The sequence below is a fragment of the Capsicum annuum genome, chromosome 10, assembly GCF_002878395.1.
Source record: "Capsicum annuum cultivar UCD-10X-F1 chromosome 10, UCD10Xv1.1, whole genome shotgun sequence".
Lineage (NCBI taxonomy): Eukaryota > Viridiplantae > Streptophyta > Magnoliopsida > Solanales > Solanaceae > Capsicum > Capsicum annuum.
In genome coordinates, this window is record NC_061120.1 from 206,845,986 (window position 1) to 206,862,280 (window position 16,295).

A 16,295-nucleotide genomic window follows, 5' to 3' on the forward strand; every position below is an offset into this window, starting at 1 on the left:
CAAATTATTTTATTAACGTAGTGTCACAATCAACTTGTGCCCTTTCATGAAGTAAATGTTGCCTACTGCCAAAAGGTAATGAGTTTAATAAGATTTGTGTTGTTAATTACTCCCTCGGTTTCATAATAAGTGAATTGTTAGAGTATTTTTTATGTTTCAAAATAAGTGAATGGTTCAAAATTCAAGGTAAATGTTGAATTTTTTTTTCCAAATTTACCCTCTATTAAATGTGCATTGGGAGTGATGTATCATGTGTCTTTGCTTTTTGAAGAGGGTAAAAATGAAAAAACATGATAAATTTATATATTTTTTTTTCTTAATATGTGTGTCAAAATTCAACAATTAACTTATTGTAAAACGGAGGGAGTATTTTGGTACAGAGTATTTGATACGATTAAGTAAACTTAATTCGTAGATGAAGTTTAACTACTAGGATAGAAAGTCAATTTTTTATTTTAGAGGCCCATAAAATGAAAAGAAAATAAGAAAAACTAGGTGTAATTCACATGTTTTGAAGCAGTAGGTCAGAGTACTTTGGCTATTGAAAACAAATACTCCTAGCACGTAAAAAAGAAAAAAAAAACTTTAATAGTATTGATGTCTTAATTGGGGTGCGAACTTGCGATGGAATGAATGAGATCTCTTTATTTTTAAAGTTTTGAATTCGAAATCTATGTTAGAAAAAGATTGAATCTTTCTCTTTGACATAAACTTTATGAGACACGAATTTAAATTAATCGAAGATCAGACAAATACTTTTTATCGAAAAATTATATCATATATATCAGTATAATGATACTTTATATGATTAAATTTTGTATTTCAAACACTCCAAAATACTTCGTCTTTAGTTGTTCATATAAAGGCAACTTTGAATGCACCCAAATTCAATTACTCTTCGTAAAATTATTGATTCCCATCACTAGATTTTAATATAAATCTCGAACATACTTTTTTCTTTTGTTGGAACATGTAAAATGTTGTCAAAATCTGTGGGCAGAATTAGTACTCCCTCCGTTTCATAATAAATGAATTGTTGAATTTTAGCACACAGATTAAGGAAAAAACAATAAAGATATAAATTTAATACAACATTTCATTTTTACCCTCTAAAAAGCAAAAGTTCACTTTTAATGCCTTTTCAAAAATTAATTGATTGTCAAATCATAAGGGTAATTTTGAAAAAAAATTCAATGATTTATTTATTTTGAAACACTAATAAATACCCCAACAATTCACTTATTTCGAAACGGAGGGAGTAACTTTTTATTTTTGGGTGATGTGCGCAAATAAAGTACAGTACTACTTTTATAACCTAGGGTCACAGTCAACTTATGCCCTTTCATGAAGTATTTGTTGCCTTCTACGAAAGGGTAATGAGTTTAAGATTTGAGCAATATTAGTTTACAAAATTAATTTTTTGAGCAATAAATTTAATTTAATATTACAGATTATCTAATTTTTTTTATATAAAGATTCAAAAAAAAAGTAATCCACAATAATAGATAAAATTAAAGTTTATTTGACAGTATAGCATACAAAATTTAAATTCAATGATAATTTATGTGCCCTTTGAATATTTGCACAAGTAGAATGTTTTAGTGCAAATTTGTCTTGCCATAAAGCCTAACGAACTCGCAGAGATTTGCGACAAATCCCGGCAATGAAAAATCTTTGTCATGTCGTAAACGTGACGAATTCTTAAAATTTAATCATAAAATTGAAAATATCGTAAACGTGACTGATTCTTAAAATTTAGTCATAAAATTGATTTATTATAGTTTTTCAATACGTTTTTTGCTTTAGACAGTGTCATGAATGAATTTCAAATGACTTCAAATTTGATAAACAAAATTCTAATGCTAACCTCAATAATTCACGTTAGATTCAATCTAAACCTTCAAAAATCACGTGACTCCCATTGTCTTCTTTCGATAATCAAGTTCAATAAAATTCAATTATGATATTTATCAAATTTAATTAACCAAATCCTCAGAGGACACCTGTGAAAATTAGTATTATAATCCTTATATATAATACTATACTATGAGTCAAAGTTTTGCTGCTCCAATCTTGCCATCATCAATATTAGGTCAATTTAATAAAATATATAAAAATAATTTTCAATTGTTCAAAGTGATTTGAAAAAAAAAAACGTACTAAATTTATTGGATTTTTGTTGCACCGGATACTCAAACTTAGGTTCGAATTCTTCAAATTGTATTAGTTACTTAGAAGATTGAAAAAACTATATCAAATAAGGTATTACTAATATACAAAATCAGTACATGCATTAATCAATGATGGAGTCAGGATTTTCATTGAGGGGGTTCAAAAGTATATATACAAACTAGTTGAAGGTGTTCAACATCTACTATATATGCATAAAAAATATTTTTAATCATGTAAAATAATATAAAAACAGTATAATTTTTTATCGAAGGGGTTCGAATTGAATCCCATGGAGCAAAAGTGGCTCCGTCACTTGCATTAATACAATAACTAATATCAACATTATTACTGCAAATATTACTAATACACCATATTCTACAATATTCTTATACACCTACCAAACTGCCTTGTTAAGTTTGATACAAATAAAGACCTAATTTAAGACAATAGACTTATGTTTGCATGCATTGCCATTTTGATTATACCACTTCATCCAAATGTTGGTTTTACCTCTTAAATTTTTCATGTGATTTTTATTATACTCATCTAGGACTCTCTTCAATATTTATTCATACAAGTTCAATATCGATCAGAAAACGTCACTACCACCAACAGAGACGGATCTAATGTTATATATCACGTTCATTTGGATTTAATATTTTCAATGTGAAATACTATATATTTATATGTAAATATTTACTAAAATTACAATAAGTAAAACTTTGATCAAGCTAAAAATTATAATGATTGAACCCATAAAATTTAAATTTTTAACTCCTTTCAATCGAGGGTCCTTCGAAAATAATTTCTCTATCTTTACAAGTTAAGACTAAATTTTAATTGTAAAATTTCATTGACTATGTTATTGTTGTTCCATAATAGACTTGCAATCTTTTATATAGGAGGTGGCCACTGGCCATTAGGGGGCTACAAAAGACAGGTATACAGAAATAACCCTTTGGTTACACAAAACATGCATTCAGTAATTCTTATTTGAGCATTAGAACATTTCGTTGTACTAAATATAAGTTGTTTATTGGTTAGAAAAAAAGAGTAACAATATGCTCCTTATTTTAGTTATTTTATTTATCTAATCATTTAGGTAACTCAAGTATGTATTTTTTTTTTACATTATACTGTAAAGAAGAAAAGGGGACAAGTGAGATGACTTAGTTGATGCAAGAGGTGGTATTCTATAAGGAAGGTCCGAGATTAATTTTCTCCATCTGACTTCTTCTCAGTCTAGCTCACGACACTAGAAAACACTTCTTTAAAAATAGTGTATAAATTTAAATTAATCAAACTAGTGAATTAAATATCAAATGGTTATACTAAATTCTTATAAATGCAGAGAAAGGAAATTTCCCTTTGGGCTCCACTTCTCTAAATGGGAACAAGGATATTATTTCTTTCTTTCACTTTTCCATAAAACCAAACAAAGAAACTGTAATATCTTTCTGCCTTTACACTTTCTTGATTTTGACTTCCCTTTCCTTTTCATTCCTTTTCTGTTCTTCATTTCACTGCTTTCTCAAGAAATCCAAACAAACTAAGGTTGATCTTTAATTTTTATCCTTCAAAATCAAGCTTATATTATGGTGCTCTGGAGGAAGGTAGTAGGTACTAAGGTACCCTGCGGAGTTGATGCACACAAACTGGCCCGACCAGTATGATAATTGAAAAAGGTAGTTGTTCTTGTTAATTTTATCTGCACTTTGTATCAGGGGCGGATTCAGGGTGCTGGGTGGGGGATCCCGGAAACCCAGTAACTTTCGTACGGAACTATTATTTATATAGCGAAATCAAGTAAATATATAAGAATTATAAGTTAGAAACCCATAAATAAAGTGTGTTGTTGGTCTAGTGGAGTAGATAGATTTGTAAAAGATTTATTGTCCTCTTAGTTGTAGGTTCAAATCCCCGTAGCCACTATTTGTTTTTATTTTTGTTAATGCAAAAAATCCACAAACTTTAAATACTGCCTGTTTGATATACACTATGTATATAGTTGGAGATTCCCATCAAATGTAGTAAAAAAAAAAAAAACAATGGTACTGCCAGGACCATACATCTGGTCGACCATACGTGGTAATGAAAATACAAAGTATACTCTATTTCTCAGCATTAACAAATTTATGGACGTCATGTCTACCAGGTCGTCTCTATCGTGAAGATTATGACTGCATTTACCAGTTACCATAACCACCTTTACCATTCCAGGCAGTGATTCCCAGAACAGAGTTGTGATGGAAGCTGTGTAGATGAATCCTCATAGAAGCTGAAACAATTTTCGGTCAGAAACGCGGCACCAACGTGCTTGGTGCAGCTAATGAGCAAACCATAGGAAGTAGAGGTGAGTAGATAATTTCAATCAGCAAAGTAGCCGATGGAAGAGATTTCTAAGTAGGGTAGTACCATGAAATTCTCGTCCAATCCACAGAAGCGCAAACACACTCCATTCAGATTATGTTCTTCATTTTTCTGCTGTTCCTCTTGCATGCCTTAACGGTTAGGATTGAACATCACCCTCTAGCCAATCAAACATCATTGTCATTGGACTGAATCAATGATATTGAGGAAGTCGGTCAGATCCTTCTTCTCAACTAAATTATTGACATTTACTAGTGATAATATAATATGTGGGGGAAGGGCCGCACCCCAAGGGTGTGATGTAGACAACATATCCTAATACAAAACATTAGTGGTTGCTTCCACGGCTCGAACGCGTGACCTATAGGTCAAACAGAAACAACTTTACCGCTGCTCCAAAGATCCCCTCAAGTGATAATATAATATACAACAACATACCCAGATCCCAGTGTAATCCCATAAAGTGGGGGAGTACTGATAATATAATACAGTAAGCATAATTAGAAAATACTGATGATTCCTAAACAAGAAATACTTCATTTTTTGGTAAAATCTTTGCGTCGCTTGTCAGATATTAGTTTGGTTTGGAAACCAAACCAAATTGTTCTCTTTTATAACGCAGTGTCACAATCAACTCGTGCCCTTTCATGAAGTATTTGTTGCCTTCTATCAAAAGGTAATGAGTTCAAGATTTGTGTATTGTTGGTGTACAAAATATTTAATATTATCAAGTAAATTTGATCTGCCATTGCAGATTATTGAGTTTTTTACATAAAAATTGAAAAAGAAAAAATTAGTTAATCTATGATAGCATATAAAATTTATCTGATAGTATAGAGTAGTTTATACAGAGATAAAGCACAAAACTTAAATTTAAAGATAATTCTGTGCCCCTTGAACATTTGCATAAGTACAATGTTTTAGTGCAAATTTGCCTTGCCATAAAGCCTAACGTACTCGCAGAGATTTGGGCAAATTCTAGCAATGAAAAATCTTTATCATGTCATAAACTTGACGAATCCTCACAATTTAATCACAAAATTGATTTATTATATTTTTTAATATTTTTTTTTTGCTTTAAAAGTGTCATGAATGAATTTCAAATGACTTCAAATTTGCTAAAGAAAATTCTAATAGTAACCTCAATAATTCATGTTTGCTGAGGATTTTAGGGAAATAATCTCTCAATCTTTTCGAGGCAGTGATAAAATATATGTATATTTTATCCTTCTAGACCTCACTTATAGAATTTCACTTAGTATATTATTGTTGTAGTAGCCTCGATAATTCACGTTATATTCACTCTAGACCTTCAAAAATCACGTGACCCCATTGTCTTCTTTCGATAATCAAGCTTAAGAAAACTCAATTATGATATTTATCAAATTTATTCAACCAAATACTCAACGAACACCTGTGAAAATTAGTATTATAGTCCTTTTATATAATACTATACTATGGGTCAAAGTTTTGCTGCTCTAATCTTGCCATCATCAATATTAGGTCAAACTTATAAAATAAATAAAATAATTTTCAGTTGTTCAAAGTGGTTTGAAAAGAATCCGCACTAGATTTATTGAATTTTTATTTCGCCTGATACTCAAACTTAGGTTCGAATTCTTCAAAATGTATTAGTTACTAAATAGATTGAAAAAAATATCAAATAAGGTACTATTAATATATAAAATTAGTACATGCATTAGTGTGACAATCAACATCGATATTATTAGTGCAAAACATTATTAATACATCATATTCTAAACTATTCTTATATATTCTGCCAAACTTACCCTATTATTGTTAAGTCTGACACAGACCTAATTTAAGACAATAGACTAATGTTTGCATGCATTACCATTTTGATTATACCACTTCATCCAAATGTTGGTTGGTTTTACTAGTTAGTGTTTGTTTGGATTTTATAATGCACGGTATTATATGATATAATACTGTACCGTATAATACAATATAATGTTTGGATGGATTATACTGTTCACTATTGTTTAATAATAATTTTATTATTTGTTTGATATGATACTATATCGTAACTGGAAAGTTTATTAAAATGTCTTTACTTATTATAAATGTTAAATTAATCAATAATTATTAATAAAATATTTTTTTTCTTGCTAATTTATTACAAATTATGTCATATAAATATATAAAGTTGTTAAAATTCATGTTAACTCTAAAAAAATCAATAAAAGATTAGATCAAACTAAATCCAATCGAATTCATTTTTTATAGTAACAAATTTCATTTTCTTTTGGTGTTTTGAGACGTGACCATCAACGACAAGTACAAAATTTGAATGCACATTTTGTATACTACGGATGTGTTCAGGATGAATCTCAAAAAAGAAAATTTAGGAAAATAAATTATTCCTTACTTATTTTCTTGTGTTCGTTATACAAATAGAAAAATATTTTTTAAAACATTTGTCTATATTTAACACAAAACAATGAGAACGAATAAACTAAGGGATGGAGTAAGAAAAAAATTATTATTTTTTTTAAAAAATAATTTAGGGGTGGAGGAGGCGGCGGGGTCAGGGTCTGGGGTGAGTACGAACAAAAGTTTTGATTTTTTTTTTTAAAATACATTGAATAAAATTTTGTGAGGGGGGAGGGGGGAAGCAGGGGCTGATAGGGAATATGGGTGGAGTAAGAAATTTGTTTAATGAATAAATTTTAAAAATAAAAAAATTGGTGTTGCTAGGTGGGGGGTAGGGGTGGGTGAGGTTGGGGTAAGAAAAAGTTTTGAAATTTTTTTAAACAATATATTTTTTAAAAAATGGTTGGGGTGTGGCGTCGGGCTAGGGGGTGGGATTAGAATAAATTTTAAATTTTTTTATAAATGATTTTAAAAAAAAAAATTAGAGGAGGGGGTGAGGATCGGGATAGAAAGTGGAGTTAAATAATATAGGGTAAACGGTAAAATAATCTATATCTATAATCTATATCTATAGTATATTCAAAGTGTGAAAACCCTTAGAAGAGTGATTTGAACTTTTTGTCCTTCATTAAAAGACTCTTTTTTGGACAAAACTGTCTTTTCACTATTTTTTTAATTTATTATTTAATTATTTTTTATTATATTAACTAGACTTCTTAAAATACATGGGACTCCTAAAATATATGGTAGGAGAATTAATTAATATTTTTCTTTCTACTATACTTCTTAAAATATGGTAGGAGAATTAATTAATATTTTCCTTTTTACTGTTCAATTAGAAAAATGTGCCTAAAATAGGACTCTATTAATTAAGAAAATAGTTCTATAAATATTGATATGTACGTTAAAATAGAGAACAAACCAATCTGTCTATTGGGAGAATATGATTGATACTCATGTAACTTGATTCGATTGTATGTCTAGATTGGCGGATGCTTAATTTTCTAACGCGTAACTTATTCACTGTTTTTATCAACATAATAGAATTCAACACGTGTGTGTGATATCTTCTTTGTTTTCATTCAAAATCATTCTTTAAGGTCAAAATTTTCGCTCAAACAAGAATTAGTTAAATCAAAATCGAAACTTTGTGATCACTATTATATTATTTTTTTATAGTTTACAAGTCGTAGTGAATGTCGGTTGGCTTTGAAGAATTTCTTGTGTAAATATTAGATTTAATTGTATTGTTTTGATATCTTTTTATCTTATTATTTTATTTTAATTTACAAATGCTAGATCAATGTGAGTCGGCTTTGAAAATTTTTTTTAGGTAAAGGTTAGGTTTAATTGTATTATCGTAATATCTCTATTAGTTTGTTATTTTGTGGTAGTTTACAATTCGTAGATGAATCTCGATCAGTTTTGAGAAATTTTTGTGTGTAAAATTCAAGTTTAATTGTATTGTTTTGATATCACTTTTATCGTATTATTTTATTGCAGTTTACAGGAGATAGATAAATGTTGGTTGGCTTTGAGTATTTTTTTATGTAAAGGTTAGGTTCAGTTGTATTATTTTGATATCTCTGTTATCGTATTATTTTATTTTTGTTTACAGGTGGTAGATGAGTGTCGGACGACTCTGAGAAAAATTTTGTGTGTAAAGATTAGATTTAATTGTATTATTTTGATGTCTCTATCATTCTATTGTTTTGTTGCAATTTACAGATGGTAGATGAATGTCGATCGACTTTTAAAAATATTTTTGGTAAAGTTAGGTTTAATAAATAAATTTTCCATCTTTACATACTCAAAAGATATTAAATTTAATTATTATATTTACCTTTATTATTTAAACAAATCTCCTATTTAGTGTAGTGTTTGAACTCATTAAAGTGAGGTACACGCGCAAGACGTGTACACCTAAACTAATATTATATAATATCAAGTAAGGCATAATTAAAAATAAAACATGGGATACCACCAAATCAGTGGTTACATAAAGTGAGAATTTTCATAGTTACCCAACTATGAAATTAACTAAAAATTACACAAACCCACAACTCATGTTTCATTTATTACAAAAAATCCATCTCCCTAAACATATTACGTAAATCCCATTTTTTAAGTTTCTCTCTCTAAAAGTACATATACATATAAATTCCTTTTGCTTTCACGATTTTTTCTCTAAAAAAAGGCTAGAATCACGGGTCGGTTACCATGTTTGAAATCAACTGTGTTTGAATCCAACTGCTAGTCACTGGCATTCAATTTTAACTTAATCTCCTTTTATCATTCTCAATTTTTAAGATCTGTGGTTAGTAATTTTTTTTCTTTAATTAATAAAACATTTGGAGATTTTCGAATGAACAAATTGTTGCATGTTTTGATTAAGTAATTCTTTGGATTTTCACTTTACCAAAATATAGTTTGGATATCTAGATTCTCCTTTTTTCTTTTCAAAAACGTCTATTTCAAGTACTAAATTAACAACATAGTACTTAGTAAATGGATGATTCTCCTTCGTTTAGTTTAGGATTAACTCTGTTAGAACATACTAAACCAACAAATTCGGTAATTGAGTTCGTTTCCAGAGTATTTAATTACGAGGAATCTAACTTTGTTGAAAACAGATCAAAACATCGCAACGACTCCATTAAGATGAAAAAGATTAACAAAGTTGTTGTTGGAAAGTCGATAAAACAAATTGAAGAATCATCAAGAAAAATTAAAAAAGATGATACTGCACGGCCACGTTTATCAAAGATATTTCTGATTTTTCAATTTTGATTTTTTATTTTGGGTTTATTGTGGTTTTTTAGTAATTTGAGATTTTAAAAATGTTAACTAATAGGCGGCGGTTGTTAGTTCTTATGTAGCTTTTGAATTTTTGCATAAGTTTGAAGTTATGCTAGAAGTTGTCTGTGCAAATACAAAACAACTCTTTGTATATATTCTACATATACATATTTGATGATACGTTTGATTGAAATATAATGATATATAATTCATATGGTTACGGGTGTATATATTAGTAAGTATGTATGTGTTGTCCACATATATTATTCATTACATGTTGTTGAACATATACATAAGTTTTAAATGAAATTATATTTTGTAATGTGTGTTTGACGCAACGAACATTACATATGTATATATAAAATATATACAAAAGTAAACATATGTTATTAAACTTATAATGAAATTCCTAGTTCATATACATCATATTTTTATGTATATGTTTTTAATTTTTTTTTTTTTGTATTTGAGGCAATGAACATCATCTATGTATATGACTAATATATACATAAGTTCTGATATGTTGTTAGATGTGTAATAAAATGCCTAGTTGATATACATCATTTTTTTATGTATTGATCATATGTGAGCTTAGTTGTTAGATGTTGTTAGGTGTGTAATGAAATGCTATTTGATATGTACTGTATATGTTTTGACCATATAGCCTCACATATAATGTCTTTTTTATTTTCAATAGGGTCTGAAATATAGGATAAAAAATGTCCCTGCGCATTCGTTGCATTTCAATAGTTATTGAAATCGAGAGTTTGGATCACATATAAATAATTATCTTGGTGAAGAAGTTCAAAATCTTTTTCGTCAAATAATTTTTGGTTCCTTTCTAGACATGCCTCAGTGTAACTTTCAGGGTCACATTTTCAAATGCTTACTTATGCTTGATGTAGAGCAAGATAATCCGGACGAAATTCACATTTACCTAAGAAAACTATTCTCAAATTTTCTATTACTGAGTTTGCTATAATATTCAGACTTAAATGTAAAGGGAACATCGAGGATTACCTTTATACCGAATCATCTAAACCCGTATTAATAGCGAAGAATTTTTCAGACACAAAAAAATCTGTCAAAAAAATTATTTTTGTACAGCGATTCAAGTTGGGAAACTTTGACAACAATACCGATGCTTTGAATATGTCCATACTTTACTTTATTCATACTTTTGTATATTCAAAAATACGTGGTGTTAGTATTAGCAGATCGGATTATGTGATGCTTGAAGATGGAAGGTAGAAACAATTTTAATGGGGGAAGACTTCGTTTCAAAAGCTTATTGCAATGCAAAGACGGGATTTCTTTGTTGAAAAACAGTAATACTAGATTGGGGGAATGCCTCATGTGCTGAATGTTTAGATGTATGAATGTTTTTCTGAGGTAGACAACATGATAGTTGAGCGTGTAAAAAATATAATTCCAAGAACTTTTAACTGAAAGATTGTTAGGATTAAGGTCAAGTACGAGAAGTTCATGAGTGATATGTTCAACAAGGTAAGTGTTTAGTACATTATTTCAAGTTAATGTTCGTATTTCACTCTGTTGACTTTAATAGACTCTTAATGTCATCATTTTTATTGCTTAACAGTTTGTATACAACAATTTACAATCAACTCGTGAAGAAGTGCAAAGACTTGATTTGCTAATAAGGGCATTGAATTGAATGATGTTGAATCTTCATTCTCACATGATACTTTTTTCGATCGTAGTGGTAAAAGGCTTGTTGTTGACATATATACACATTCGAACTCCGACCTACAAGGTTATGAGGATTTCAAACAGTCCCACCACAATTCTTAAAAAGATAGGTCTGAGAACCAATGAATCAGCATCACAATCTACGAAGAGGAGGAGGACAGTTCGTTTTGATGTTAAAACTGTCGAGATGCAAGATCGTGAGGAAACGCCATCGACTGTTTCAAGAAAACATATGCCAAAAGATAAAACACCAACTACTGTTTCAGAACGTGTTGATGCAACAAAGACAACTCCATCATTATCCAGCAAGTCTGTTCATCATGCTACTTCTGATGAAAAGTGGGACGAGATAAACTCGTTTTTACAGTCCTGTGTAAATTTCTCTTATGATCAATAGTATAAATTAAATTATGAAAACACTGATGTTTCTTGTCTTTGTATCTGCAGGTTGACAAAAAATTCAACGTTCTTCACGATCTAATGATTAAATAACATGAAGACTCAAACAACAAAATGGATAAACAACATGTCGAACTCATGCACATGTTGAAACACAACAAACACACCGATGAAAAGGTAAACTAAATTGAATTTACGTTATATAATTAACGAATTTGTTTATATTTGTATTTTTTTCATTTGTCTGATTTATATTGTATTTTGAAAAAATTATTGTATAAGGTTCATACACATCATAAATTGTTATATGTATTTTGATTATAATTTCATTTACAATGGCTCACATATATATACTACTTCAATATACAAGCACTGATTTGTGTATAATAGCACATCATTTGTATATTATTAATACATGTAAACTGTGTTATGTATATTAGATAATATACATAACTGTGTTAATATGCATATGAGATGTCTTATTTTATTTTATGTATATTATATAGCATACATATGTAACAAATATATATTAGATAATATATATATTTGTTACATATGTATATTAGATAGTATATATATTTGTTACATATGTATGTTATATAATATACATAAAATAAAATAAGATATTTCATATGCATATTATCTAAACTTTTTTAGATGTAAAGAATGTTTTTGTTTTTAAATTATGATGGTGAAGAAGCAAATATTTGGGCAGAAAAAGAAACATTCAATGTAAGTTCACGGTAGAAGCATTTTAAGGTTATTTATGTCTATTTCTTAGTTTAAATCAATATTTTAAAATTTATTCTTACATAATTTTATAACAAAATCCACAAGATCATTATGTGGAAGGTTCAAGAACGGAAGATGTACCATCACAAGAGCAGGTTGATGAGATGGATATTTTTCAATAGTGAAAGACAAAAAAAGGGCTACTTTTTTTTATAAATATGCCTTTTTGTTATCCTACATTGATGTTATGAAAATTATTAATACACATATATAATACTAATTTTATTAGAATGATGAAATGGGAGGTTTTAAAACAGGTGATGCATCATCACAAAACAATGTCGAAGAGATAGCTATTGCCACAAGCTTGAAAGACAAAGGAAAAAAGATATTTTTTCTTAAATAATTGCTTTACACAAATTGTTTCATATATGAATTCATCTTAACTTTTTTTTTTACTTTTAAAAATTTATGATATATTTTTAGCTTAGTTTGTTGTGGATTTTAACTGATACCCCTGGTAGTTATATCAATGTATATGTGATATGTATAAGATTATAATATACATAGTTCATCAAAACGAGAAACCATATAATACTCATTTTAAACTTTTAAGTTGTTGGCGATACTGATAAATACTTAGGCAAAGTGTTTGGTGACGATATAATGGAGGATGATTTTTTTTTATGGGAACAACAGTCTTATACAAAAATAATTTGAGGTTAGATATCTCAGATTTTAACTCTTATAATTAAAATAATAAACTGATTTAGTTTTGTATATGTTATATCTACCAGAATATTGAAGGTTATAGTGCGGATAATGAAATTGTCACATTAGATGCTCTCATAAAAGCTATGGTAAATCAAAAATCGAATTACACCAAAGTTGGAACATCTGTTACAGTGAATATCCATAAAAAAACATCCGCTAAATGTATAAAGTACAATATACATGTCAAATATTTTACACATCACACTACTTTTACTAACGTGTTTAAACAAAACTAACACATAATATTTACTATTAGGATGATTACTCGAGTACAATTTTAGAATTTGCTCAAGACAAGTTAGACGCCATAATTGAAGGTCTGGCAGCACCGATAGATAATTTTTCGCTAGAAGTTGTTAAACCGCATTTCATATCTGATAGTCAGATTCCTCCAGATTTTTCTGATACATCACATCAAGCTGCAAAAACCCCTGCCAAGAGAACCAGGGCTAAATCTAAAGTTTTCAAGTCACCATATCTGACAGAGTATACTTTTGGTTCAAATGCCATTGAGAACGAAATCATAGAATTGATGCAGAAATTCGCGTTTGATTATTTCATAATATCTGACGACATGTCGTGGCGTGTCATTACAGAGTACAAGAAGTGGGTTGAAGAAGGTCTATTGAAGTTTCATGTAAAAAAGTAAGTTTTATCATTATTAAATTGAACATTTTTTGTCAATATGTGTTTACAATTTATATTTTTTTCTTACTAACAAAATTTAACATTTTATAGAAAAATGAATGATGACCACTACAGAATAAAAGCATCTGCTCTTGGAGTTCAAGAATTTGATTTTGTTGTTGCACATGCATGGTCAAAAAATTGATGTCTCAAACAAATGCATGCTAAAACGATGAAATATTTTTAATTTTAAAAAACTTTCATATTTACATACATATACCTAAGTTCATTCGACTTGCATATAGAAAAATTTGTTATGTTCTTTGTCACAGCACTGTTGATTTATGTATGTGCATCAAATTTATATATATATGTATGACTGTTATGTATTCCTTACCATTATGTATATAAATATCTGATTGAAAAATTTAAGTATGACCGGTTATTGGCAGTTACTTATGCATACGCCCAAGTGCAAAGTACAATATTTCTATCTATTTGTTATATGTCCGTCTTATTCTATGTATATGCATGCTTGTTGATATGTATGTGCAAATGCTAAAGAATACCTACTTATGTATATAACAGTTTGTTATGTATATGCACTATTAGTTTATAAATACTTCTGCCTGCATGTTATGTATACTAACTACACAATTACGTAGACTCTTTTTAACTCATATTACTTAGGGTAAACATATAAATATGTTCACAGTATAAATCGATATAATGCCTCTTTTTTGTAGCACATTGATGTGATATTCTATCACCTGCGCAAGAAATTAAAGATTGATCAAGAATATAAATGCACAACAATTGTTTTTTCAAGAGCTATATTGAGAAGACGTACTGTAGATATTATCCCGATATGGTACTTTCTACACAACAGGATTATGCTCAATCTATTTTTGTGGCCCAGAATAAAGAGGCAATAACAAACATAATCAAGGAATTTTGCATTCTAGCTGGGTTACCATGGCACCTAGTTGATGAGGTGTATTTTCCTGTCAACTGCAATGAAAAGTTTCACTGGATATTAGTTGTTATTGCTCTAAAGGATAGCCGCATACGCGTCTATGATTTACTGTCCAATCTAAGAAATATGGACTCATCGTCCGAGATTCACAAGTTGGCAGTGATGCTGCCAACTTACTTGTCTGACGACGAATTTTTTTGAAGAAAAGACACGTACAGAATGTGCAAATCTTGATGCATATAGGGATAAGATGAGTTAAAGGACATAGTTAGTGAATCAACACCCATTCAAGGTTGAGTATATGCAAAACAGTACTCAACAAGAATGTGACAGCTTGTAAGTAATCTAACTGTTATTTATGATGTGTTGGACAAAATAACGTGTTTATTTTTTTGCATGTCAGCTTGGAAGAAACAAACACGGTATTTCTTCTAACACAGCATAAATAGTAGTTCATAAAAAAATATAGAAGATTACTTACAAATTGTCACATTCTTGTTGAGTAATGTTTTGCACATACTCAATCTCAAATGAGTGTTGATTCATTAACTGTGTCCTTTGACCCATCTTATTCCTATATGCATCAAGATTTGCCCAATCTGCACGTGTTGTTTCTTTAAAAAATCCACTGTCAGACAAGTAAGTTGACAGCATCACTGCCAACTTGTGAATCTCAGGCGATGAGTCTATATTTCTTAGATTAGACAGTGAGTCATAGACGCGTATGCGTCTATCCTTTAGAGCAGTAACAACTAATACCTAGTAAAACTTTTCATTGCAGTTGACAAGAACATACACCTCAGCAACTAGGTGCCATGGTAACCTAGCTGGAATGCAAAATTCCTTGATTATGTTTGTTAGTGCCTCTTCATTCTGGACCACAATAACAGACTGAACATAATCCTGCTGTGTAGAAAGTACTGTATCTGAATCATCAGGATCATATCTTCGGTACGTCTTCTCAATATAGCTCTTGAAAAAGCAGTTTGTTGTTGTGAATCTGTATTCTTGGTCAATCCTTAATTTTAATTTTGCACAGATGATAGAATATCACATCAATATGCTACAAAGTTGAAATACAAAGAAGAAGCATTATGTCGATTTATACTGTGAACATATTTATATGTTTACTCTAAGTAATATGAGTTAAAAAGAGTATATATAATTGTGGAGTTAGTATACATAACATGCAGGCAGACGTATTTATAAACTGATAGTGCATATACATAACAGACTATTATATACATAAGTAGATATTCTTTAGCATTTGCACATACATATCAACAAGCATGCATATACATAGAATAAGGCAGACATATTGCAAATAGATAGAAATATTTTA

At 29.4% G+C, this 16,295-nt stretch overlaps 1 protein-coding gene across 5 annotated transcripts in view; it reads right to left on the reverse strand.

Annotated features, from left to right (window-relative positions):
• Positions 1–4,654: 4,654 nt before the first annotated feature.
• LOC107843617 (probable 3-deoxy-D-manno-octulosonic acid transferase, mitochondrial) overlaps positions 4,655–16,295 on the reverse strand; it is a 35,640-nt gene continuing 23,999 nt past the window's right edge. For 3 of the 5 annotated variants that reach the window (XM_016687942.2, XM_016687945.2, XM_047397253.1), the window contains one exon: positions 4,655–4,730. The gene's annotated coding sequence lies outside the window, so the exon portion shown is untranslated. Of the gene's footprint in view, positions 4,904–16,295 lie in introns of all 5 variants that reach the window. The other 2 variants (XM_016687946.2, XM_047397252.1) reach the window with 2 other exon arrangements.